The 26850-nt window shown below is 38.4% G+C and overlaps 1 protein-coding gene across 1 annotated transcript in view; it reads left to right on the forward strand.

The window, feature by feature from the left end:
- The first annotated feature begins 386 nt into the window (after positions 1 to 386).
- HS3ST5 (heparan sulfate-glucosamine 3-sulfotransferase 5) overlaps positions 387 to 26850 on the forward strand; it is a 154363-nt gene continuing 127899 nt past the window's right edge. Inside the window, exon 1 of the mRNA XM_080805128.1 lies at positions 387 to 578. The gene's annotated coding sequence lies outside the window, so the exon portion shown is untranslated. The remainder of the gene's footprint in view (positions 579 to 26850) is intronic.

Raw genomic sequence — 26850 nt, forward strand, 5'->3', positions numbered from 1 at the left:
TCTTTTCTGTGGTGGGAGAGAGGCTCATGTAAGGATGTATTTCCAAGAGAACTCATCAACCTTGACTTAGAAAGAAGTTCAGCACCAAAACCTAGCATCTGCATATCAAAAATAAAATTAGCTATACCACTTGATGCAATGTTTAGAAGAAATAGTCAATTAAAGCCACGTGAATTCAACCGGAGTCCTCTGCAGGCAGTAGCATCATGCAATTCTGCCTTCACAATGACATGAAATTTTAAATGACAACTGTGCTAAATCAGGGAGCAGCAAACCCAGGCCAAGTTTAAATTTAGTAACACTGCCAGTTTACTGAAAATAACCTTCTCCATAGCAGATTCTCTATGAATTTCAGGTGACTGACTACTTATGTTTCTGTTCTGTTCAGAGAGAATCAGGTGCCCAGAGGCTCCGGCATTGGTGTCTTACCTTCTCCATGGCGTTTCTGGTGTCTGCTTCTGGGGTCTCGTTGGCCAGCCTTGAAATACGTGGAAATTAGAGAATCCACTGCATTAGTCTTCTTGGAAATTTCCATTGTATCTGCTCAGAACTTTCTGAATAAGCATACAGATTTGAAGGTAAGTGAATTTTGGAAGGAAATCACATTGCTATGTACTCTTAATTATATCAAAAGTGAATACTTAATATATTTAACAAAATATACAAAAGTTAAAAGCAGTTACTGAATATGGGGAAAATAGCCATCTCTGTACAGTTCCACAGCAAGAAGGGAAAATAAAATGTAAACTTTGAAAGTTGTTACATGTCATACCAGTATAAATATAAGCAGGGTTCAGTGGTAAACTTTGATAACTGATCATCAGTTTCATACAAAAAAATCATGGTAATCGCAGTGGCTCTCAAATTGTAATGTGAGTGACAGTCACATGAAGGGGGGAGAGGGTCTGTAAAATTCTGATTCCTGGGCATATTTCACAGAGAGTTAGATGCACTGCATCTCAGATGTGACCCAGCAACCTGCATTTTATTTACTCACCCCAAATGATCCTGATGAAGGTGGGTCTTGGTCCTTTGGGAAATGCTGAAGTTGACATTCAAAACGATATACTTTTAATTTTCCAAACTTCATATTAAATGGGGTTTTATGTTGTTTGTTTCCTTCAGCTACAAGAATAAATAAGGAAGGCACATTTAGCACAGAGGTGCTAAATTAGTGCTCCTTTTTTGATCCCCCAAACTGGATGGTTAGTGCTCTCGGATACACCTTTTTCAAATTCAGTATGATGGGCTAAGTCCCAGGAGTCCCTATCTTGCTTTCAGAGTGAGCGTGCGCTCATTGCGGTCTTTAGCTGGTTCTCTATTTTCTGTAATGTTTTAGTTTATTCAGATGTTTATACTTATTAGATCAATTCTAAGAACTTTCTAAGAAGACAGAAATAATGAGTTAATTACCAGGGTTGGCTAAGCATTTTTTTCATTTTTGAAGGTTTTTTTTTTCTTTTTTTCTTCACTTGGAAAACTCCACATTAGATTTTCAAGATAACAAATCTGCTTAACACACCATTAGCTACTCATTGTCCTTTGCGGATAAAAACTTCTAAATCATGTGCTATCTTTATAGCAGGTTATATGCACATTTCTTGAATATCACCTTATTATATTTCTTTATCTCATTTAGCAATTTCATCGTTATTATGTGCAGTTTAAAGTTTATGTAAAGTTTGCTTTTTTGCTCCAGTGATAAAAGTGATTAGTAGAGGCAGATTCAGAACTGAAATTGTGATGGTTCCTTAAAGGTACAACATGATCCTGTTTCATAGTGAAGAGTGAGATTTTTAATTAAAATCCTCTGATTGAATTTCAGGCTTATGGACATTTTTTTTCTCTCTCAATTTTTGTGTGCATGTGTTCATATTGTAAAGGGTTTCTTGTCAATAAAATATCAAATGGCAAAAATAAATCCTTAATAAAAAAAAAAGTATATCCCCATAATGGCAATTAGCTACACATATTAGTTATTAGTATTACACAAAGAAAATGAATATAGACATGCATAAAACAAGGTAGCGCTTTCTTCAAGTAATCTAGACAATTACAGAATTAGATTAACTGTAATAATGAATTTTCACATCCATTTGTTGTCAGTATTGTTCTCAATAGGCAATGCTCTCACTGCCACATCTGATGATAAAATCCTAAAAATTTGTAGCACCCAAACTGTAAAATCCTCAAATAGGTACCATACAAGTTTATGATTCAAAGGAGTTCTCAAGTAAGATTTAATAAAGCTTTTAGTGCAAATCTTCTGTAATACTTTTATTTCAGAGAAACATAGAAAATACTCTTCTGCTTTTTTTTTTCTTTTCCTTTTTCCTTTGCAGAGGAGCAGGTGGAAAGAGAATGAAATAGTGTCCTCAAGTGAGTCACGTTCATTATCACAGGCATATTTTTCTGAAGTTGTGACTCCCTAAAGAAAACTTACTGTGTAGTTTCAGGGAACCTGAGTGAGACGGGCTCCATACTCAGGAGGCAAATATACAACAAAAGAATAAATTATAGAAACTTTGTTAAAGAAGAGAAGCATAAAGTTTTAGAGCAGAAATGGACCATTAAGTTCTTCCTAGTCTGGTCCCCTCATATATAATCACATCTTTTTCTCTTCCAAGCTTGCTGTGTAAAAGGTTAATACAAAGAGCAGTCAACATCAGTCTGGCAAGGTGTGACTCTTTAACAAGACAAACCTAGCCAGGGGCGCCTGGGTGGCTCAGTGGGTTAAAGCCTCTGCCTCCGGCTCAGGTCATGATCCCGGGGTCCTGGGATCGAGCCCCACATCGGGCTCTCTGCTCAGCGGGGAGCCTGCTTCCTCCTCTCTCTCTGCCTGCCTCTCTGCCTACTTGCGATCTCTATCTGTCAAATAAATAAATAAAATCTTTAAAAAAAAAAAAAAAAAAAAAAGACAAACCTAGCCAATGTTTTTCAATAATGATTTTTTGGGTAAGGAAGGCTAGAAGGAAATTGTCATCCAAGATGAAGATTGAAGAAGTGAAGAGAATACCTGAGTTCTTATTAATATAATTCAACTTCAAATCGTTAATTACTTTCATTGTCAGTAGATGATCTTTCATGTCATTAATCTAAAAATGAAAACAGCCAAGTTAGGTCTACTTTAGTTTTGGTCAGCTTTATATGGAACTCTGATATTGAAGGAGAAAAAGAGCTAAAGTCAGATACAGCTTCAGAACAGTAGAGCCATCTGGTGCCATTTCATACAGGAGAAAGGGGATTTACTGTGTAACAATCTCTGGAGAGTGTTAGTGTTATTATGAAACAGTATAATAATGATATTTGTGAGATACCTGAAAAGATTAAAATGTGTTTATTATTCTCAATTTAAGAAGTTGCTAAGTCTGGGGTGCCTGGGTGGCTCAGTGGGTTAAGCCTCTGCCTTCGGCTCAGGTCATGATCTCAGGGTCCTGGGATCGAGCCCCGCATCAGGCTCTCTGCCAGCCTCTCTGCCTATTTGTGATCTCTCCCTCTCTGTCAAATAAATAAATAAAATCTTTGAAAAAAAAAAAGAAAAGTTGCTAAGTCATTAAAATTTATGTAGTAAAAGTATAATTATTGATGTGGACAAAATATTCATAATACACTATAAATGAAAGCAACAAGTTACAGACCATGTTTCGATGTAGTCCCATTTTTATTAAAAAAGCAACAGATGCATAGGAAGAAAATTGGAATGATATATAGCAAAATACTATTAATGGTTATGTTCAACTGATAAATTCTGATTGATTCTTATTGCTTCTCGGGGTATGTAAAACTTTTTCTGAATTATGTATATTAATGTAATTTAAAAATATTTTTCAAGGGTTGGGAAAATATTCAGTTATCTGGGAAATTTACTTTTATAGAACTATAAGGTAGTCCTGATAACCTTTGTTTAAAATAGCCATAAAGCAAAGCTCTTGCATCTTGTAGTTTAAACTGATTTTATGTGAGTCTAGCACTTCCAATAAGAGAAAATAATTCTTAGATATAACTCTTCATTTGTAGGTATTACAAGACACTAAAATTTTCAAGTTTCTCTCTTCATTAAACACTGGTAACTTCCAATTATGACAATTAATTCCTTAGAAATATCTTTTATTTCATGTATCAGATAATTCCAATGTGCTTTCAAGAATTTTTCCACTATAATAGCTTTCTCCATTTAGAGGATAATTTTATATGTTTGGTTACATTAGTGTTAATACGTCTTTGTTCTTTAAATCTCCAGTGTAACATACGGTTAGTCTCACCATTATTACCACCAGCTGTGGTTGGCCTATGATTTTGTTCATTCTGTCTGAATCCAAAGTAATTAGCTCTTTAGTTTAATGACAATATTTGTTAATGGGTTTTTAGGGCCAAATTCTGCTGTTAGAGAGTGGGTGGTGTATTTGAAGATGGAATCTGGCCCTTATGTTTTAAGCATAAACTGTGTAATTTGATTTCAAAATGATGGTTTAGAGAGTTTGGGGTAAGAAAACTAAATCTACATTTATCTGAAGTTCCTCAATTTCAAGAAACAGAAAATGAAAGTGACAATTTATGTAATTATATAATGTAAATTAACAATAAACCCACTGAAAATTCTCTAGTACAGCTATCCTGCATGAGTTGCTCCATACATAGTTAGAATGAGACATGAAATAATAATTTTCAACCAGACATTAGGTAGATTTTTGTATGTCATGGGACGTACTTTAAATTATTTAGGTGCAATGAAACACTTGATCGTTGTATCTTTTTTAGCTTCATTGAGAGATAATTGACATATAACATTATGTACATTTAAGGTACACAAGATGATTTGATACACATATATACTGCAAAATGATTACCACAGTAAGATTAGTTAACATATCCATAAGCTCACATAAGAGAGAAGAACTTAAATGTTCTCACCACACACGAAAATTGATCATTGTATTTTTGGAGGACTCGGTGAAAGGAAAAGAACCCTTGCCTGGCATTCTCTGGGGTTCAAGGTCAGGCTCAGCTTCCTGGCAATGGCATGACCTTAGAGAACTCTTCTCTACCTTTCCTTGGGCTTCAGTTTCTTCATTGTAAAATAAGACCTTTGCAGTGGTCCCTTTTATCTCTAAATCGCTTTATTAACTGTAACATGCTTAATTTTTTTTAAGAAGTTTCTTTTTTTTTTTTAATTTTATTTATTTATTTGAAAGAGAGAGAGAGAGAGAGAGCACAAGCAGGGGGAGCAACAGAGGGAGAGGGAGAAGCAGGCTCCCGGCTGTGCTGGGAGTTCGATGTGAGGCTCGATCCCAGGACCCTGAGATCATGACTTAAGGTGAAGGCAGATGCTTCACCCACTGAGTCACCCAGGCCCCCTATAACTTGCTTTAAAAGAGCACTTGGGTACGGCACAAGGAGGGGGGCAGGAAGATGCAATTCGTCACTGAGTAACAAATCATTGAGTCTACTAAAAAGGATTTTTGGAGACATTTTGGCCTTTAGAACTCTCCTTCAGTGACTTGGTACTTTTAGCCTAGATTGGGGATTTATGTGGCAGGGACAACAGGCTGCTCCTTTGGTTCTCAAGGAGACCAGTTTTCACAAAAATTACAAAAAGAAACAAAACTCACCTGGTTACAGTTGAGATATCTAACAATGATATAAGATGCCTTGGGAGATCATGAATTTACTGTCATCATAGGAAAGAAACTGGGTCCCAAGGTATATATGACCAGCCAAATTACCTTTCAAATGTAAAAGCAAGAGGCAAATATTCTGAGCATAGAGGAACTCAGGAACTGCTCTTGTCAGTGAGCCCTCCTGGGGGCCCCTGTTGGAGAACAGAGTCCATCAAACCAAGAGGTGACTGCAAAATAACCAATCCGATCATAAGCATTAAACCTATGTCACCTTAAAACTAAATCTGAAATACGTATGTAGATGAGGGGGACAGAGCATACAAGTATAACGTCCTGCAGAACTAAAGCAACCAACAAAAATCAGGAGGGCGCAACGGCAATGAGTTGGTGCATGCAATAAGTTGGCTTATTGCTTTATTCTCAATATCTAGGCATCAGTGGATATCCTTTAAACCTGACAAATCAAGTTATAGAACTATTTAAGAGTCCAAAAGAAAAAAAAAAAGACACTAAGAAAGTCATGCTGTTGTCCAACACCGGGCCACAAAGAATGGGGAGGAGGAAGAAAGAAAAGAACTTCTCTGTACTCATCATAGGGAATGAAAAATATTCCAAAGATATAGAAGATCAAGGTTATTACATGAAGTTACAAACTTCATATGTAGGTTATGACGTGAACTTACAAAGTTATAAATTAGAAGAAAATATGCACCCTATTAAATACGCTCAAGAAGCTATATGTAAATATTAAACAAGGCAAACAGACCGTATAATGGTTTTCAAAACCTTTAACAGAGCATTTAAAATCTTATGAAAGAATATCCTGCCATATCCTTCTTATTAATACATGGAAATACATTTATTTCTTTCAGAGAAATTCTTTTCGATTAGATCACAGTGCAGAGCTAAATTCTCAGCTTGCATACAAGGATGGGTCCAAAAGTTATTCAAAAATTTGAAAATGAAAAGGTAGACATTAGAAGTTAGCATCTTAATATAAGAAAAGGTGAAATTTAGAAGAGCCTGGCTGGCTCAGTGAGTAAAGAATGTGACCCTTGATCTTGGGCTTGTGGTTTTGAACTCCATGTTGTGTTTAGAAATTACTTAAAAATAAAATCTTTTAAAAAATACTTAGAAAAGCCAAGGTGAAATTTAGGGCCAAAAAGCATTAATTAAGACAAAAGAGGAACTTTGTAGTGAATGCTCATATAATGAATGTATACGATTGCAAATAAATAGTTTTCAGGGCTACCATAGGAGTTTGTTCAGCAAATAACCCTAACTTCTAAAAACATCCCAAGAAGTAGCTATCGTCCACATTTTAGGTGCTAGACTAAGTCCACAAAGTCATCTTCCCTGTTATAAAGAAAAACACTTGCGTTGAAATTTATTTTCAAGAGAAAAAAATTTTTTAACATTTTATTTATTGATTTGACAGACAGAAATCACAAGTAGGCAGAGAGGCAGGCAGAGAGAGAGGAAGGGAAGCAGGCGCCCCACCGAGCAGAGAGCCTGATGCGGGACTCGATTCTAGGACCCTGGGATCATGACCTGAGCCTAAGGCAGAGGCTTTAACCCACTGAGCCACCCAGGTGCCCCAAGAGAAAATATTTCTATGTCAAAGACAAAACCACCTATTAACCAAAAATTAAGTACTTGGCTAATGACAATTTTTTCATTATCAGCATAAGGGAGTTTCAAGTTGCTTGTCTTTGGGAGACAAACAAACCAACTATAGCTTCCACTAAGACTGTAAATGTGTACGTTAAACTTATTTGATTTGAAGAAAAGTGGACTGTTCATCTTCCTCCCACCCTAACAGGTATTCTTAACAGCAGGGTATAATTTCAGAGTTTTTGCCATCGAGAGGTTTCTGCTGAGCAAAAATTTTCATTCCATTTAGGAATGCAGATTGTAATAGCTTCCCATCCACCTCGCAGCAGGTTTCCTGCCCTCATTCTCCAGACTCCTGAGTCCAGTAGGGCACATCTGGGTAACTTCAGTTCCAGGTTAACACAGCCTCCAAGCATCGTCCCAGCAACACAACTTAGTTACCATGCAAAGCCGCTTAGCCTCACAAGTGAAATGGAATACAGTTAAATAGCTTTTCTAATGTAATACCTATTTATAATAAATGCAGTGGTTTATGATGGCAAACTTTGTAGAGCATGAAAAATTATGTGGGGGGAAAAAAAGCTTATTTTTTCTGACCTAAAATTGTGAAGAAATGTCATGTATGCTAGCAGGTGACACTCCTATTAAAATAAAAAGAGAAAAATACTCAAAAATAAAAATGTAATACAGTGGCCTTTATGATATATTAGTTCAGCAAAAAGATTTAAATGAAGCGATTATATTTCAGAATACCATTTTATTCCTAAAGAGCAGAGTTTTTTTTCTAATTTACATAAATTTTCTCCAGTTTAATTTCTTTCTCTCCCACTAAGCCTCAACTATGTGGGCCAAAATTTCCTTACTTTTGTTTGAGAAAGTAAAGATCGCTCAGTTCTCCTCTTTTGTCTGCTGATATCAGAATAACCACCTCTGTAATAAATGCAAGTTGAACTATGGAAGCCACACATTACTAAGTTATTGGTCTTCTCCTTTGAATAAGAAAATTCTAGATGGCAGTTCTGTCAAGTTGGCTAAAACCAAACAGAGGAGAGGAGTGTCTGAGCTGATATTTTACAACCACAAACTCTTCTAGCTCCATGCTCGTGCCCAGGTAATTCACTCTGCTCTTCTACTCTTTGTTCTTCTTTCATGAGTAAGGTATATAAACACCAGGCCGTGACCACTGTATTTTCCTCGTGTCTGGTCAACACTGCCAACTTTAAGGATTGATTTTTTATAACAAGGGAAGTAAATGTCCAGCCAAGCCCAGTATGAAATTTATAAACGACACTGGCTTGGAAAGTATTTGTTTTTTATGCATAGTACAGTGATGCCAGTGAGAATGACGCCCTGTTAGCTGGATAGGCTATAATCCAATGCAAACTTCATTTCTTCTTCCATTCAACGACTCTTTGGTTAATGACTACTAAGTACCAGGCTGTTTTAGGACTTAAGATGCATTAGTGAACAAAACGTGGCTTTTTGGCGGGGGGGGGGGGGCGGACATGCAGACAACACTAATGAATTGTAACAAGGAAGTGAATTATGTCATAGTATATAGACTCCACAAAGGCGTGAAAGGAAGAAAAGAGAAGGTAAGACAGGCAGGAGGGTAATGACAGGACAAGGTGCAGGGCAGTGGGACCACATCTGATACTTCTGCATCAGGACCAGCTCTTCCGGCAGGTGTTCAGTCTGTGTTCAGTCTGGCTGACTTAAAATCAGAGTATGTGGATTGGACTTGGAGGGTGGAATCATTCTTTGATGACTCTTCCAAATGTGCTTACATTAAGGACAAGCCTCCATGCGTTGGCACTCACTCTTGAGAGCTTTACCTTAGAGTTTAGCCAAACTAAAGCAGTCAACCTTGTGTGTTTCTTAAGTGTTAGCACCGGAGTTCTTTGCCTGGTTTTGTTACGGGTGATCTAATTAACAAATGCCCTCCAAGTAATGCCATGGAATTTCCAGGGGTCAAGTGATGAAGAATACAAAATGGCATTAATTTTTTTTTTAATTTTGTCCTGAAAGTTTATGATTTATGGAGTAATTTTAAATTATGGTATCAATGTAACCATAGTCCTTGTCAGGGATGTTAAGCAATGCCACATTAGTTCAAAAAGATCCAAACATCAGGTAAAAATATATTAACTTTTAGAATTAATCTGGGTTTTTGGAAGTATCTAGTTATGGACACTTGAGATAAGATTCTTACTTGAGTCTCAGAAAAATGAGGATTGAACTCTAAATTTGAGTGCATATTTAAATGAAATAACCTATAGGGGTGCCTGAGTGGCTCAGTCAGTTAAGAATTTGCCTCTGGCTCAGGTCATGATCCCAGGGTCCTGGGATCGAGTCCTGCACTGGGCTCCCTACTCAGAGGGGAATCTGCTTCTCTGTCTGCCTTTCCTCCAGCCCCCCAACTTGTGCTCTTGCTCTCTCTCTGTCTTAAATAAATAAAAATCTTAAAAACAAATAAATAAAAATGTAAAAAATTAAAGAAATAACCTACAGTCATTTTTAATTTATTCATATTGTGATCCCACTTTAAGAATTATTTTCACGTTGATTCTCATATACCGTCAGTGCTAACAATCAGTGCTCTCGCATCATAGCCTGTTTGAGCTGGAAGGGATCCCAGAAATTGTATTCCAACTGCTTACACTTTGCACGTGTGAAAACGGAGTCCCAAAGAGGGTACTTAATTTGTGCGGGCTAGATGGTATGTCCAGGAAGCCAGTTAGTGGGAGAACTGGGATCGGAAGCCTTTCTTTAAAATCCAAATCAAGTATGTTTCCAGGTACATCGTTCTACCTGAGATTTTCCAGCACTTATTACTAAAATAATGTTTCCTTTAAAATAAGGAACAGTGACTAACCATACGTTTGAATTCTACAAAGTCATCTTACCTGTAAGTGTGCCTGAGCTCCCAGAATGGTCTCCTATATTTGATAACCGCTATACCACTACCAGAAATAACTTTAAAAAAAAAATTAGAATAATCTTTTGAGAGTTTTTCTTTAAAAAAATAAGTGAAATTATTTATAAAGTCTTGAAATTACTTACCTATTCATCAGTATATAGAGCACAAATGAAATACAACTGTATTATTTTTCAATGAATTGTGGAAGGAGAAAGTTATAAATAGTAAAATGCTGAGTTTAGAAAACAGTGTAAGTAGCATCTGGGCCCTAGGTCCCTTGGTGTCCCTAGGAAATGATACAGAGTCATGTGAAAACTCTATGAACCCTCAGAAGGGAAAATTATGTAACTGATTGGAAAATAATTCCAGTAGATTTAATAGAGCAGGGTGGCAGTATATTCAAAACAGAACAACAAAGCATTAAAAATTCTTTCTGTTAAGCCCAGGGAGTTTCATATGCAAAAAAATAATAATAATAATAAACAATTAAAGTAGTATCAGTTAATTTTCTAAGACAGCTTCTACTTTAAGCATTATAATACATCTTAAAATGCTGGACATTTGGTTCTTATAAGTGGATTCTAAATTTGCTTGAAATGAAAGATATAACCGTGGCTTTATATAATGACAAAATTGGGGTTTCTCAAGGCACAGAATAGAGTTTTCATAGTATTTCTAGGCATATCATTTATTAAACCAATATAATTTAAATCTTAAGTAAATTAAAAACTATGTAAAGCAGTGGGTACAAGGATCTAAATGATTGATGATGATGATTATGAAAAACAGCTGTAAATACCTAGGGTCCTGCAGACTTAATGAGTACTTGTGAACTTATCACGGTTTTGATGGCTTTGTCTGATAGCGAATGAAGTTAACTGTACAGTTTACCCAGTTTTTACTTGTTACCGTACACTTGTAAATCCCCTAAGACTAAAAAGCTAAAATCTGGATCTTCTATCTGTTCTGATATTCAAAACACAGTTCAGTTAAAGTCTTCTCTAATAGGTAAAGTTAATTGGAAATTATAATTTAAAACTACATCTGGTTCTTATTAATGTGATGGCTGATTATTAGTATTCGAACATTAAGCCTTTTAGACTAATTGTTTAATATTTTCAACAATAACAGAAAAGGATGTTTAAGAAAATACAAAGCTAATATATTTCAGATTACCAAAGAGGGAGGAAACTGTGAAAATAACTGATTTATGCTTATTTTTGATTGATTGGATTCATTTTGTCTGAAGCCTTTACTGATGTCCTTGGAAATGTCCATCCCTTTTTTCCTCTCCCCCTTCCATGAATATTTATGTGATTTAGAAGGCACCACGTTTTTTGCATATTCTTTTCCCAAAGGAATGTGGTTTTTTTTTCCCATTTTTAATCACTTCTTAGATGAATTGTTCTCTGATAACCAAAGGAGTTAGTGGACCAGCTTTCCCTTCTATGTAAGCCTAGGTGATCAGAGTGTCTTAGTTTGCCTCTTAAGGTGAATAAAATTGAGTACACCTTTGCCTTTCATTGTCTTTCACACATTATGTAAATTGGGTAAAAATAAAGTAATATGATTGAAAGTATGGTTTGACAGACAATATCATGTAATATAATATCCAAATACTTATAAGCTAGAAATAGTGCCTCGAGGCACCACATTTATTGTGAATGAGCATTTGCATTTACACATTTTTGCCTAGAGTTCAGACTTGCATAATAAATCACTTACTGTTGAAAGTAGAATTGTTTTCCAAAGGGTAACAAAGAAATACCGAATGCAGTTTCCTCCCACAAAGAGCTTTCACTCTAATTGGGGAAGTAAAAACACAGAGGCAAAAGAAGGAAGTCAGATTACACCGAATTAATTAATAATAATTAAGAATTCTATATGGATTGAGATGGCCATTATAAATTCTCTTTCTGTATTTTATATGTAAATAGTTCGGTGCATACAAAAGCTTATGCCCAAAGTTGCATTCATGTGTATTTTCTAATGATTTGAACTCAACACAGCCAAGTTAGGTGGTTGATTCCAAACAGGGATCAAATAATGTCATCTCAGGCGAGGCCTAATCAAGGTATCTGTTTCCCATTTCTTCACGGTGTTCTGTGTGAATCCCAGCTCACTCCCAGCACATCAGGAGATGACGTTGTTCTTTCAAAACTTAATACCTACTGAAAGACTCCATACCCTTTCAACCAAGCTTTCCTCTTTTCCAAAAGTATCAAAATTTTCAACACTGGGGTTTTGAGTATTATTTCTTTTCTGAAGGAAATTATTCAAACCAATATATATCTGAGTAAATGTCAAGGACATTTGTCACTGAAGCTAGAGCTGCTTACTTATTCAGGTAACAGAATGAAAATATTCTTTCTGATTTTGTTTTGCACCTTGGCATTGAAAACCATCTCATTTTAACGGGGGGTAGGGTGGGCGTTGTCCCATTTTGTCCCTGGTGAGTGGTGGGAGTCCATGAGTGGATTAAGAATATGTGAACTCTGGGACGCCTGGGTGGCTCAGTTGGTTAAGCGGCTGCCTTCGGCTCAGGTCATGATCCCAGTGTCCTGGGATCGAGTCCCACATCGGGCTCCTTGCTAGGCAGGGAGCCTGCTTCTCCCTCTGCCTCCGTCTGCCAGTGCACGCTCTCTCTCTCTGACAAATAAATAAATAAAATCTTTAAAAAAAAAAAAAAGAATTTGTGAACTCTGGAATCAGACTGCCTAAATTTAAATCCCTAGTTCTGCTACTCACTATCTGTGTGACCTTGGACACCTTCAACTTGCTAAGTCCCAATTTCCTCTATGTAAAATGCAGATGCTAATGGTGCCAACATCAGAGGACAACTGGGACTAAAGGAGATGAGTCATGGAAAGTACTGCATAAGGCTCGATCGCTGTAAACTAGTCACATTTCTACTATCCCACACGGCTTCTCTTGTTTTCTCAAAAATGAAATCTTGTCATGCAGCACTTTGAACCCTGACCGCTCCTTCATTTTCATTGTTTCCATAAACTTGGAAATGAGGAAACTATAAATATATAACTTTACATCATCCTACAGCTGTCTACATATTATGTACATATATATAAGCATCCAGGAATTGTGAAAAGATTCAAGTAAGATCGTTTAATGGGACATTTTTGCTCTCAGGACAGTGGTTGCTTTAAATCTGCAGCTTTGGAGCAGAATTTAAATGGCAACTCAATGACTTTGTCATCATAACCACATAAAAGGTCTGGCAAGATGTGTAAATCCGTGCATATGGGCACGGTTGGCAAGCCCTTTGAGTTGAAATTGAACCCACCCAACAAGTTGTTTCATCAAACGGTGCCTGGAAATGTTTGCATTGTGTTGCATGGTGGTTGGCTTTCCAGCTAAACCCGCGAGTGGTGAATGTGCGCCGTCAGACGCGTGTGGGGCAGGAGACTGTGTCCCTCCAGATTGTTGAGCAGCTGGAGTGAGTCATGCTTAACTGACACTTGACAGCTGTCCATCAGCTTTTAATCATGAGAAAAGCTTGGTGAAGCGGCAGCTGCCTTCAGGACCAGAGCACCAAAAGAGAAATCCAACTGCCCGAAGTACCATAGCTTCCCTCCCACCCACCACGGCTGGGGGCGGGGGCAGGAGTGGGAGAGGGCTTTCACTGACTCAGGAATCTCCCTCCAGCTAACAAACAGCAACCTTCGGAATCCAGGAAAAGAGCTCTTAGGAGCACTGCACTTTCTTTCCTTTTTTCATTTCCCTTTCGTTTCCTTTCCTTCTTTTTCTTTCTTCTTTCTTTTAAAATGGAGAAGGTTTCTTTTCTCTGTTTCTGGACGCCCCTGAAGGTTTTCTGGGTCTGTTAAAGAGTTCATCAGTGACCATTTTGGCTGAATAGGCTAGCCTGTGTGCACACATTAGCCTGTTCTCTAGCTCCCTGTTTGTAGATAATGAGACAAAGGATATGAGATGGGAGGATATACCTGTGCCTACTGTCGGGTAGATATGCTGAGGAGTGGTACCTTCCTTTTAGCAAAGATTGAATGTATCAGTGGAATGCCTCCTGATCAACATCAGTGAAGGTTTGCTTACACTTTGGGGCCCACAGAGTGTGGGAAAAAAAAAAAATGACAGTCTGCATCGTAACCGAAGATGCGTGCATTCATAAGATGTCGGTTTTATTTGTGCCTCGTTGCATTGGGCTGTGCCAGACATTGTGAAGAGACCACGGCAAGTTAACAAGTCGCATGACTGCATGCATGATTTGATTTACTCCAGGGTCTAGCCAGTGCATTCAGCTTTATTTGTTAACCTAGCAGAACATTATTTATTAATGAGTTCTTCATGCTTTATTAAGCCTAATGTCAAAACACCTCTGTGGGACCCTACTAGGCATGTTTTCCCTTTGTGGTAAGACCTTCCAAAGAAAAATGAAAAATTATGCAGCAATGCTCCCGGTTAAAACCCAACAGATATCAGTTCAATTTCTCTTGAACCTGTCAGAGGCTATTTCTGGATCTTTGTGAAAGATCTGAAGCTAATGCAGGGTAGAACTGAAATTAAGGAATTTCAGCTGTCAGTAATTAGAGTCCCTTCAAAACAAAGCAAAGCTTCTGTGGCCCCAGGAGATGAGTGGACTCTTTGGCAGGCAGAAGCTAACAAGTGCAGTAGGGGTGGGGGGGAGGTGGGGGGACACAGATCCAGTCTTTACAGTACTAATGAGAAAGTGTCAATTTGGGCAGATACCACAATAATTTGAAATAACAGCGTATCTAAGTCATAAGGGGAATGGGCACAATTCTGATATATGCTAGGACTTTGCAGTAGGAACTGGTAGGAAAGGAGAAGAAGCCTCCATGACCAAGGAGGGCAACCATAGGGTATGACAGCATGAAAAAAAGCACAGACTTGTCAGCTTAGCATTGTCATGGTTTCTTAGAGGAGTGGTCACGGTAGAGCCAGATAGGTTATAACACTGAGGAAATCCAGGGAACTGGAGATAACAAAGAGTAGGTGAGTTGTGGTATCATGGTATGGGGCCTCAAGGACATACCATCAGTCACTTGTAGGGAGAACCAGAAAAGAAGGCAGCTGGGATTCAGGGTTCCAGGCAAGAAGACTGGCGTTCTCTGTACCGAGTCTCTTAACAGAAAGCTACAGGATGGAAACCCAGGTGTTAAGAGAGGCAGGAAGGAATTACTTTAGCTCAGTGATCTGTGCACAGTGCAAAGGACAGATGAGGTCTGTTTTTCGTGGGATCCAACAGCAGTCATGCTAGATGCTGAGACTGAGGCTGCATCTACCCTTCCGGCTGGCCACCAGGCATCCCTGCGCCCTGATGAGATCCAGTGATTTCTGCTCTTGGCACCTGGGGAAGGTGGACTCAGATACAGTATCTGCAAAGAGAGTTTTGTGTCTTACTAGTTTGCAGTCTTGCCCTCTAACTTTTATGATAACTTGAAGTTACCATAGCACACAGCTCACTATTTCGTTACATAGATTTTGTTACTATTCTTTCTAATCCTTTCTGATCCATAGTTAAGTAGTAATTATTGAGTTCTTATCATGTGCCACTGGGAATAAAAACATGTCTCAGTGACACATCCTTTCAGGAAACTTAGGGCAGAGTGAGGGAATACACATGTACAAATGTGATGATATTATATGGTAAAAAGTTGTTAAGGTCATAAAGGGTAAGGGCAGGCTGAGGAATTGTCACGGTTTGGAGGAAGCTAAGTAGTATGACAGCTCCATGCAATGTGGGATCCTGAATTGGATCCTGGACCAGAAAAAGTACATTACTAGAAAAACTGACGATACCCAAATAAGCTCTAGGATTTAACTGTTAAGTATCGTAGAAGTATTAATTCCTTCATTTGCCAACATGGTACGTGAGAGATTCACATTCAAAGAATCTGATTAAAGGATATATTGGGAACTCCAGACTTTCTGTAAGCCTAAATTCATTTCAAATTAGAAGTTTAAAAATGGATACATCCTATAGGGAAGGAGTAGATTAATACATCCAGATGTTCCGAGAAGGAAAAAAGTTCCTTCCAGTTGATAAGATAAACGTTCATAAAGGGCCACCTGGACATCCAAGGATAAGATAAGGACATGTCCAGGGAGAGAAAAACAAGGTGGTGGTCAAGACATGAGAAGAGGAAGGGTCCTAGGAAAAAGATAAATAAATAAATAAATAAATAAAAGCACCACTGTAAGTAGAGCCCATGAGGAAGACTTGGGATTTAATTACAGGCAAAGAAACAGGCGGTCAAGTAGATAAAACAGGGAAGAAGCTTAGCGGGCAACTTGACGGGGTTGAGTCCACCACGTGGAAACCGAGGTTGTGAGGGAGGGACGGAGGTGCATTGGGAGGTCAGCGAGGTGAAATTGTGAAAGTTTTTGCATGCCAACCAAGGGGTTTGGCCTGATTCTCCTAGGCCACAAAGTTGCCCTGTGTTTCAGCTTGTGCCTCACGAGACTGTAAGTCCTTTACAACTGGAAGTGTATCTTCTCCTGAGATATCTGGGGACAAGCATATAGAGGAAATAGCCCAGACTGGCACGTTATGAAAGAAAGGGAGGACACTGCTGAGAAGGCCAGCATCTGCGGGCCGGAAGACAGATGCCTGGGAGAGGAGCTGGAAGAACAGAACAGCTAACAGAAGGGCTCAATGGACTGACTGTGGTGGGCAAGCGAAGGGAGTTAAAAACGCAAGGCAATATATTTAAGGTTAACGACTGTTGCTTAAATGTTCAGAGATAGAGAAAATCGAGAGTTCTTCAATCGAATTGCAGAAGTAAACATGTGTAATTAGAAGACCCCCCAAAATGTTGAACAATATTGAAAATTATGTATAAAAGAGTTTGATCCAGTTAATGTACTTGTTAATAAGAAATCATAAACCGCCACCGCCACTTTTGTGTTTCCCACCAGGACTTAGAGCATGTGAAGTTGGTGTCGTGATTTTAGGGTTCAAGAGGAGGAGTGATAGATTAGAGGGGTACCCATTGCTCTGGTAGTGTCAGTGAGAAAAGAGCACAAAAACATCAACAACGCCATGTACCTCCCTCCCCCTGCATATCCTAACCCAATGCCAGAAGCTCCCCATAGGGAAGACCCAGCAGAAGTTTGGAATATCCACTGTGACCATGATAATGATTTTGCAGAAGACCAGGCCTGCTGTCCTTGGAAGCAGCTCTGTGGCTCCTGGAGGGGAGACTCCTGCTAATTCGATGTCTAACTCCTGCTAAGCCCCAGGTAAGCAAACAGCTTACCAGTTCAGGAGGAGAACCTCCCTTGACACAGATAGGTTTGATCTGGCATCAGTGAGAGGCAGTTATAGACCATACCCACAGCCGGGCCTGAAATACTGAATTCCAGTTGCCAATTCTCACATAAGATCGCTCCAGAGTGTGACAATGTGTCTTTCTAACGTATTTCCCTTAAGACTGCAAAATAATGTGGGGGACATAACCTGTGCACATGTCACGTGAGGGTATCTTTTTCTCCCATTCATTATGTCTTAGATATTAGCAATCACCTTACATGATCTTTCAACTATTTCAGAGCCTCTGAGCATTTTGAGTCTAATTTGGATTCTGTTTGATTCTTCTAGCTTCGTCTGTTATGCCAAGTATTTTCTGTACCACTACAGTGTCATAAATGGAAATAACTTTTTGGTCCTTCTGTGTAATCCAGAAACGAAAGCTGGTTTTTAACACATTTTCTACTGACGTATATAAAGTTAAGCACTTGTCTTGGTAAATGAAGTCTTTATTTGCACAGAATATAGCATAATATTAAGAAATAGATTCATAAAATTCATTAAAAAAAGCTTCTAAAGTTAATAGAAAAGAAACTTAGGAATCATATAAAATGTTTGTATAATTTATCTTTTTTTTTAAAAAGATTGTATTTATTTATTTGAGAGCGTGAGTGAGAGAGAGAGCACGAGATGAGAAAGGGCCAGTGGAAGAAGCAGAACCCCTGCTGAGCAGGGAGCCCGATGGAGGACTCGATCCCAGGACCCTGGGATCAGGACCTGAGCCGAAGGCAGAAGCTTAATCAATTGAGCCACCCAGGTGTCCCTGTATAATTTATCTTTAATTTTACTATGGTGAAAGTGATTCTAGAACAGGTCTTAGGAGCCAGTGGCATCCTGGAAATCAAATTTGCAGATGGCATAAAAAACTGAGGAGTAACTCATACATGGAAGTTAGCATCGAGACTAAGAAAGATCTCTATTGGCTCTAACACTGGGCCAAATCTGGGGAAATAAAATGAAATGAGGATAACTGAAAAGTTCCATCTTCCAGTCAAAAGAAAAAAATAAATAAATAAAGTGCCTTGGGAGGAACTTGAAAACACACATGAAAGATTCTAGCTTTCATTTAATTATTGAAAGTATGAGTTAGAGAGATGATATAATTGCCTCCCAAAAGCTCATATGACCTTGGATTCGATTTGTAATAAGAGTATTTGCAGAGCAAAGCAGATGACAGCCTGTCATCCTCTAGGTTGCACACACCCACAGCCATGCCTGAGAGATGGCATGGTGCTCGGAGAGGGGTACTCTAACTGGACCAGAGACAACGTGCGTTCAGAGCAGGGCACCCGGGACTGGGAATGGCCAAGAAGCGCCCTGAAGGGGGTTGAGAACATTTATCTGGGAGGAAATAAAATACAGTAGAGGACCAAAAACAGTCTTGAGTACTTGCAGGCTGCATGGGGATGGGGAGTAGAGGCATAGGACAGAACAAGGGGAAAAAGGTAGAAGACACATGTCAGTCTTTTCTCAGTTTAAGTGCAAATTTTGTAATTATTGCAGCTGCGATGCTTTCAGGTAACACGTTGTCCCTGGATTGGCGGACGCCCATCCTGGCTCACCAAGAGTGCTGAGGGAGCTCCACCTAAATGGCGCCGGCCTGTGTGATCATGGTGCCTGGTCTCTCTGAAGGGCCACAGCTCTTGGTACCTCCGAAACTGCAATCGGAATCACATAGAAATGGCCCAAGCCTTAAGGGAGTATGGTTCAATTTCTTAGGAATACATCAGAGGGTCCATTTGCCTTCTGGAAAGGTAATGAAACATCCATTTAACTTCCACAGTGAGCCGTTCAGCGCAGCCCCTTGTGAACCACTTCTGTCATATAGTTGGTATTCGCCTTGCCACCGCTTTAGCTGGAGAGGTGTTGGTGGTTTTCTTGTCCATCATATTCTCAGCAACAAAAGTAGCCGCTGTGATGGCTAACATAGGCTAAAATCCCTTAAGATATGAATTGTGATCACAGAATTTTTTAATGCATTTTGTTGTTCATTTTATTGAAGGCCCAAGACGACAACAGGCTTTTGCTTTCGTATTAGGCGATGAAAATGTGGGACCTACCAAGAGGGACACACAGAGGGCTGGAGCTACGGAATCACTTCTGCTCCCATAGAACTTTTGTTTCCTAATTTCAGTTTGTAATTACTACTTGTAATGAATATTTTATCCAAGCGTTTTAGCAACCTTTCTATTTTATTCCATCTGGTCTCCTCACAACACCATCTTGACATTTTTGCCACGGCTAATGTATCCATTTTGCCACCAAGGTCTTTGACAGAAAAATCGGAGACCATCAACCACCTGGGCGTGATGACAAAATTCTATGAGAACGATAGGTTCTGTGGATTTTAAAGATAGGTCAAAAATTCTCTTTATGCTCTTCCTTGAGAATTACCTTGAAAGGGGGAAAAACCTTGAACTTCATGCCGCGGCTCTCCAGCACAGTCACTCACCTTTGTTCCCACTTTCTCTTCTCCTCCTCCTTCCCTTTCTTCTGCTTTTCCCCTCCTGATGCCCCATCGGTCAGTATTTGAAGTTACATTCTTCAGTGGATATTTCTAACCAACTTAAATTCAAACTTGCCCTCCAGTTCCCAGCATAGAGGATTTCAGAATAAAAACTGGAACAGGAACAAGTTCTTCTCCTCGCCTGCGTGAGCAGCTTTCTTTTCATTACAATGAGTACCCAGAATTTGAATCCCAAATTATTGATTCCAGGACCACTTAGTGAGTTGGTGAAAAGAAAGACAATACTCAGTGGAAAAGCTGAGAATACACAGGGAGAGAAAATGTAGGAAGTGGAAACCAAAAGGAAAAAATTGGCTCAGAAGAAGAAAACGTTTGAGAATTATACGTGGGGAACATATTTTAAAAAGAAAGTTATGAAAGAGAAGATAGACAAGTTTCTTTTTCTTCCGTAATTAAAAAGGGAACTAGGAATGCATATTTTAAAAAAATATTTAAAATACATAATTAATAATTCTCAAAGCAAAACAGTGCCCACATTTAGTGTATGTTTTTAAAAAGTTGGTTTTATTGAATTGACTCAACTGCAGAGAATGTGTGGTTTCACTGAAAATGCAGAATGAAAGAAGGAACATGATAGAGATTTCAGTTTGGCAATAATGAAGTGATTCTGAAAATCTGTACAGCTCGCATGATCTCCCTGCCCACGGTTCCAACTTGCTGTAAATGGGCTAATTGATGTGCTCTCTTGTGGGTTTTAACCCCATCGTCCCCGTTTGCCCTTAGCTAAATCCATTGTATTCATTGCCCACGAATATTTATTGAGGTTAGTGTAGGCCTTTAACCACCAAGTATAAACTTGGCACTCCTAACCTAACGTTGGTGATTAGCAGAATTTATCAACTGACCAAGAATCTGACCCCAGGGCAGCGCTCGCTCGGAAATTTCCTGCGAATGCGTATACAACATTGGGGTTCCCCCAGTTTTCAGAAAGAACATGTTATCAGTGCCTTGACAGTGCACTTTTGAGGTAGGGAGGTTTTCAGTTGCTGTAATTCCTTATTATAGAAAGTCGCCATTATCTATATTGTTCATTATGTGCTGTTTGGTTAACTCTGAAGTGTTCAGTGATCCCTACTTTTATGAATAGTATGTTTGGCCTATAACTTACAGTAGCTATACATTAAGACATGTTATATGCTGCAGTTCAAAGATGAGTCGTTCCTGCAACCTCTTGCTAAAGTAGATATTTGCACAAACTCCCCTTCAGAAATTACGTAGTATAATATAGTACAGCATAGCATATATAGTATAGAATGGTAAGCTATAAATATAATAATACTATACTCTACTGCTAGTATAATTTACTATACTATAATTATAATATAGTAATTATAATTACTATATTATAATTGTACCATTATAGAATAGTACAATATAGTATAGTAATAATATCATATAATGTGGTATGGTATAGGATTGTTATCACCAAGAGTATTTTTTCCATTAGGAAGTGGAAACAGGTGACCTAGGTGAATGATGGGGTCTTTTCTTCCTCCCAAAAGGGCTGCCTAAACCAGAGCTGGTTTAAAAAAAAAAAAAAAACGTAAGAGCCACTGAGTTATAGTAAAGCATAACCTGAGCAGCTCTCAGGAGCCTGGACTTACTCAGAATGGTTGGCGTAAAGCAGAGGGAGTGAGTTATCTTCACTATTACTGTCCTTAGGGGAGCGCACTAGGCTGTTCTAATGCAGCTCTTTGTGCCTCTGTATTTCTAATGAAGTGTTTTGAGACCCTATAGCAGAGATAATATTATTTTTGTTTTAATATCAACTGGTACCTTTTGTCTACAAGGCAAAGTGTTTCATCTGTAATATTTATCACCTTGTCTCTGGTTTTGTTGTTGAAAACTACCTGAGTAGGTTTTTTTTCCCCCCACCACTTTTGATTAAGAAAATATTAGGAAAGAAGCAATAATACTAAATTGCAGAATTATAAAAGGGAAGCTCTTACAGCTAAACCTTAAGATACTCTGAGGGACTAAAAAAAAAAAAAAAAGCCACCAATGCTGGGTAAGAAAAATGTGTGACAATGGAAGTATGCAATGTGATTTACTTGGCTGGCCACTGTGTAGGAGAATAAATTCTATAATCTTGCCAAAACCTGAGGGAAATGGGAATTGAATAGCAATAAATAACCTTATTGGGAAGAGTTGAATGTGATATACTGTATTCTCCAGCCTTTATGCAGGAAAATTTCCCATTGATTAGAGCATCAGACCCAAAGTGCACTGAAGACGAGATAATTTTTAATATACTTCGCAATGTCCTTTCCGCTCCAATGCCACAGCCTCCTCAAACTTTATGAGTTGGGGAGGGGGGTTGGATGGAACTATGTATGCAACTCCAAAATTTTCAGCCTCTTTCAGAATTAAATAAATTCTATAGCTAATTTTTTTCTATGTCTTTTCATTAATATTCTTGTTCTGTTCAGAAGTGAGTCTTATACATCTATTAATGTTATATATTTAATAACATCTTAATTACTTTTATTTGACCAGTGTTTTAAAGTTACAAGCACTTTTGTGCATTAACTTATTTGACGCTTACACTACTGCCGTGTTTTTAGAGAGGGTGTTATTTTTCATTCAGAATTAGAGTGGTTATGTGACTTGCCCAGTCATACATAATGAGTAGGTGGCCAGTCTGGGGCTCAGTATCAGGGTTTCTGCATCCCAATATTTAGTTGATAAGAATTTTGTCATATGAATTATTATAATTTATATGATAGTTTCATTTCTGCTGAAATGTCTAGTTCCATCATATTTTTATTACTGAGCCATATTGTAGACTACTAAAGTGCAACTTGCTTGCTTCATTCAAGCAGTTGCTCTTTTATTAAAAATTTGTGAGTATTTGAGCTTTGTGTATTGTGGGGGGAGAAAAACAGATATTAGATATTGCCCCCAGGGAGTACACAGTCCAAAGGAAAAGCAGATAAACACATAAGCTCACTACAATACCAAAACCATTTGTAATACAATAAAAAAAATATTTAGTCTTTGTTCCCCCTTCTGACCGTTCTGGAACAAAGCTCTTAAAACTGTTGGTGTTTTCTGGGTGACAGGACTGTCTCAGTGTCTGCTAATAATGACTAAGGGGGGAACAGGGAGCTAGAGAAACTAACCAAGTGATTCGATGGTTAGAATTTTCAGCCCCACCCTCCCAATGCCAAGGGAGGGGAGAGGGCCTGGAAACTGAGTTCCGTTCCAATGACCAGTGATTTAACTAATGATGCCTTGCATGAAATTTCAATTAAAACCTGAAACAAAGCTAAGAGAGCTTCTGGGTTGGTTAACACAGTGATATACTAGGAGGGGTAGCACAATGGGAGAGAGCAACCCCCTCCCTCATCACCCTTCTATCTCGTGCCTTATACATGTCTTCTATCTTGTTGTTCCTAAGTTGTGTAGTAAGTTTTCCTGAGTTCTGTGAGTCACTATAGTGAATACTGAACCTGGGGTGAGGGAACCCTTGAATTTGAAACCAAGTCAGACAGAAATGTGGGTAGCTTGCAAACCCAGGACTAGAGACATGCATTTGAAGTGAGGGCAGTCTTGTGGGACCGAGCCCTTAACCTGGGGCGGGGTTGCGGTGGCGGGGTTTGGGGGGGAGGTGTCTGTGCTAACTCTGGGTACTAATGCCAAAACTGAATTGAATTGTAGGATACTTAGCTGGTGTCAGATAATTGAAGAATTGATAATTGTTTGCAAAAACCAAATACCAGTGCTCACCATATCCTCTATAAAATGCCCAGTGTGCCTCAGGCATTTCAGACTATCTGTGGCCAATGCAGTAATCTCTACATCACTTTGCATGTTTGTTCCCACCATTTGTGCTGTGTACTTACCAGTAACTGCTAGTGTTTGCCCCCAAGTTTTTTGTGCTAATCATATTCTATATACTTATATATTGTAATTGAATATTGAGTAATCTTAGGAATATGAATGTGAAGTTCAAAAGTAGTTTCTGTGAGGGGCATTGGGGTGGTTCAGTTGCTTAAGCATCTGATTTCGGCTCAGGCCATGATCTCTGGGTCATAAGATTGAGCCCTGCTTTAGAGCAGAGTCTGCTTGTCCCTCTCCCTCTGTTCTTCCCCTCACTTGCACACACATTCTCTGTCTCCCTCTCTCTAGAATAAATAAATAAATAAATAAATAAATAAATAAATAAATAAATTTAAGAATGTAGTTTCTATGAAAACTTACATGAACTCTTTAGGAAGATTCACTAAAGGTAAATTGCAGAAAATCCTATCGAAGTGGACATGAGCAAGACTGCTCTGAAAGACTGAAGAAAAATTTAAAATCTTTAAAAAATTAAAATATAACAATTCCTAGAATATAAAATTACCCAAGAAATTATTCCAGAATATACATATAGAATCGCTTTTAAAAAGCTAATTATGTAAATATGAGTTGCAGTAGAAAAACTAAATTTAGCCGTCTCCAGTCAAAATTCCTCACTAGTGTCTTCAAGGGTTTACTTTAAAGCAATGAAATGAATTGGTAGATGAAATCTGGGTCGTGACCTACGGAGGAAGAAAATAAGGAACACCAGTCACCAGACCCACATTCAGAAGGCTGTTATCCTCCTTTAAAAGATGATTTATGCATCTTCAGTTAAAATGCAATGTATGGAGTGTGCTTTAATTGTCAAATCCATACCTTAGCCAAGTAATCAACCAACCATCAGTTTGGATTATACAACGAGAGAATTGAGCATACCTCAGCTTCATAACTCAAGTCTTCCTTCTATTTTGGGTTAAGAAATCGAAGTTATCACCTGTGAGCCTTGCGTGCAGTGTCCACATTTAAATTATTTGCAACACCACTTTGTCAGTACGGGTTTATGACCCCAGTTTTCGTTCAGGAAGAGTTAATAAGCTCCTAGTCAGTAGATACTCTCAGGTTGACTTTCAAAGACGAGCATAACCCTCAAGTTTTTTCCTTCCCCTCCTCTCCCTAAAATAATTTATAAAATAGTAGAGCTCTCTGAATCCACCAAAGTCAGCTTCATTACCCTGCCTCCAGGCTAGCTTCTCCTCATTGTGCTAGACTGTTTAGAAATGTACTCTAGACGTATGATTTCCTAGGAGATGATTTTGTGATTTTGCTCATTAACCTATAAATGAACCTGACAACCAGTCTATTGAGATTTCTTTTTTTCTGTGCATCCAATCTTCATCTCACCTACTGCTGGCTTTAAACTCTAATTTTTTAATTTGTTCAAATATCCGATTACCTCCTATGTGCCAGGAGCTCTGTAGGCACTTGGAATACAATGGTCTCTACCTTCATGGTACTTAAATATTAGAGCTGGGAAGAGAGTCAGAAAATATCAATAAACATAAAGGATAAGTACATTACCTAGTGTATTAGAAGTAAGTAAGTACTATGGGTAGGGGGGATGGGATAAGAAACAGCAGGAGAATGGGGATCAGGAACACCACAAATTGGGAAATGAGTTGCAATTTTAAGTAACGTGGTCAAGGTACATTCATTGAGAAGGTGATGTTTGGGTGAAAAGATTTGAAGGTGAGGAATGTGGCCATGCCAAAGAAAATTCCAAGCAGAGGGAGAGGTCGTTGTGGAGACTCAGGTGGGAGGTACCTAGCATGTTTGAATAGCAAGAAAGAAAGTGCCTGGATGTGTTCAGAGATAACTTATTAAAAGGACTGCCAGTCTAGCTACATGCTAAGAATAACTGGGCAGGAGAGAGGCCAGTGGTAGAAACAGAGAGACTACTAAGAGGCTATTTGGAATAACCGGGCAAGAAATTTAATTTAATTAATTAATTAAATACAAAATTAATTAAATTAATTAAAACAAAATCTTTCTATCCACGCAGTAATCCTCTCCAGAAGGGTAGTAGAAAAAGAAAACATGTTTGTTACTAAGTAAGCATTAAACCAAAATGTGATATGCATCACAGGCAATCCACTGAGAGATTTCAAAGACAAAAAGGCATCGTATACCCCCTTACGTAGGCAAGCAGATACAACCCATTACACACATGTTTTAAGATAAATTAGTCCTCACATCAGAGGACTTGACAGCACTGTTTTTCACACATAGTTTATCCTACCTTTAACTAGCATCTACGTTAGCTTATTGGCTTTTTCCGTGGGAAAAACATACCTCATATCTTATAACAGCAGGTAGCTTTGGAAATTCGCAAAATTGGAGCAAGTCGCCCACTAAAGTTAAGTTCTACCCTCCCACAAAAACTGGAAGGTAAGGGTGCTGCCTCTTTTCAGATTTGCTTTTCAAAAGGATGGCTCCCATCTTCCTAGGTCATAACGCTGATAAAAGGCCCATCTAATTTTCAAGGCATTTTATATATATTTTAAAGAGAGAAGAAAGTGGGGCACTTGGGTGGCTCAGACACTGAAGTGTCAGTTCTTGATTTTCGCCTCAGGTCCTGATCTCAGGGTTGTGAGATCAAGCTCCGCATCAGATTCCTTGAGATTCTCTCTCCTTCTCCCTCTGACCCTCCCCTGCCACATTCATTCTCACCCTCTCTTTCTTTCTCTCTCAAATAAATAAATTCATCTTCTTAAAAAATAAAATAAAGAGAGAAGAAAGTACAGTTATAAATTTTCTAAAGTAAACACTCTTTGGGAAAAAGAAAGGTTGGGAAGAAGTCTGTTTGCTAATTGTCAACAGGGAGAATTAAAGCTCTTGTTTTTTATTTGTATTTGTCCTTATAATGGTAAGCTCTTGGTGTAAATTGAAAATAAACAGTCCTTTACTATAGGACTTCACAGGGCTTTTAATTTGCTCACATGCATTATAAAATTCCAAGGGAAAAGTGTTTTGCAATATTTCACAATGTCAATTTCTCTATGGTCAAATCTACTTGACCATA

The sequence above is a fragment of the Martes martes genome (genome assembly GCF_963455335.1).
Source record: "Martes martes genome assembly, chromosome: 6".
In the NCBI taxonomy this organism is placed as follows: Eukaryota; Metazoa; Chordata; class Mammalia; order Carnivora; family Mustelidae; genus Martes; species Martes martes.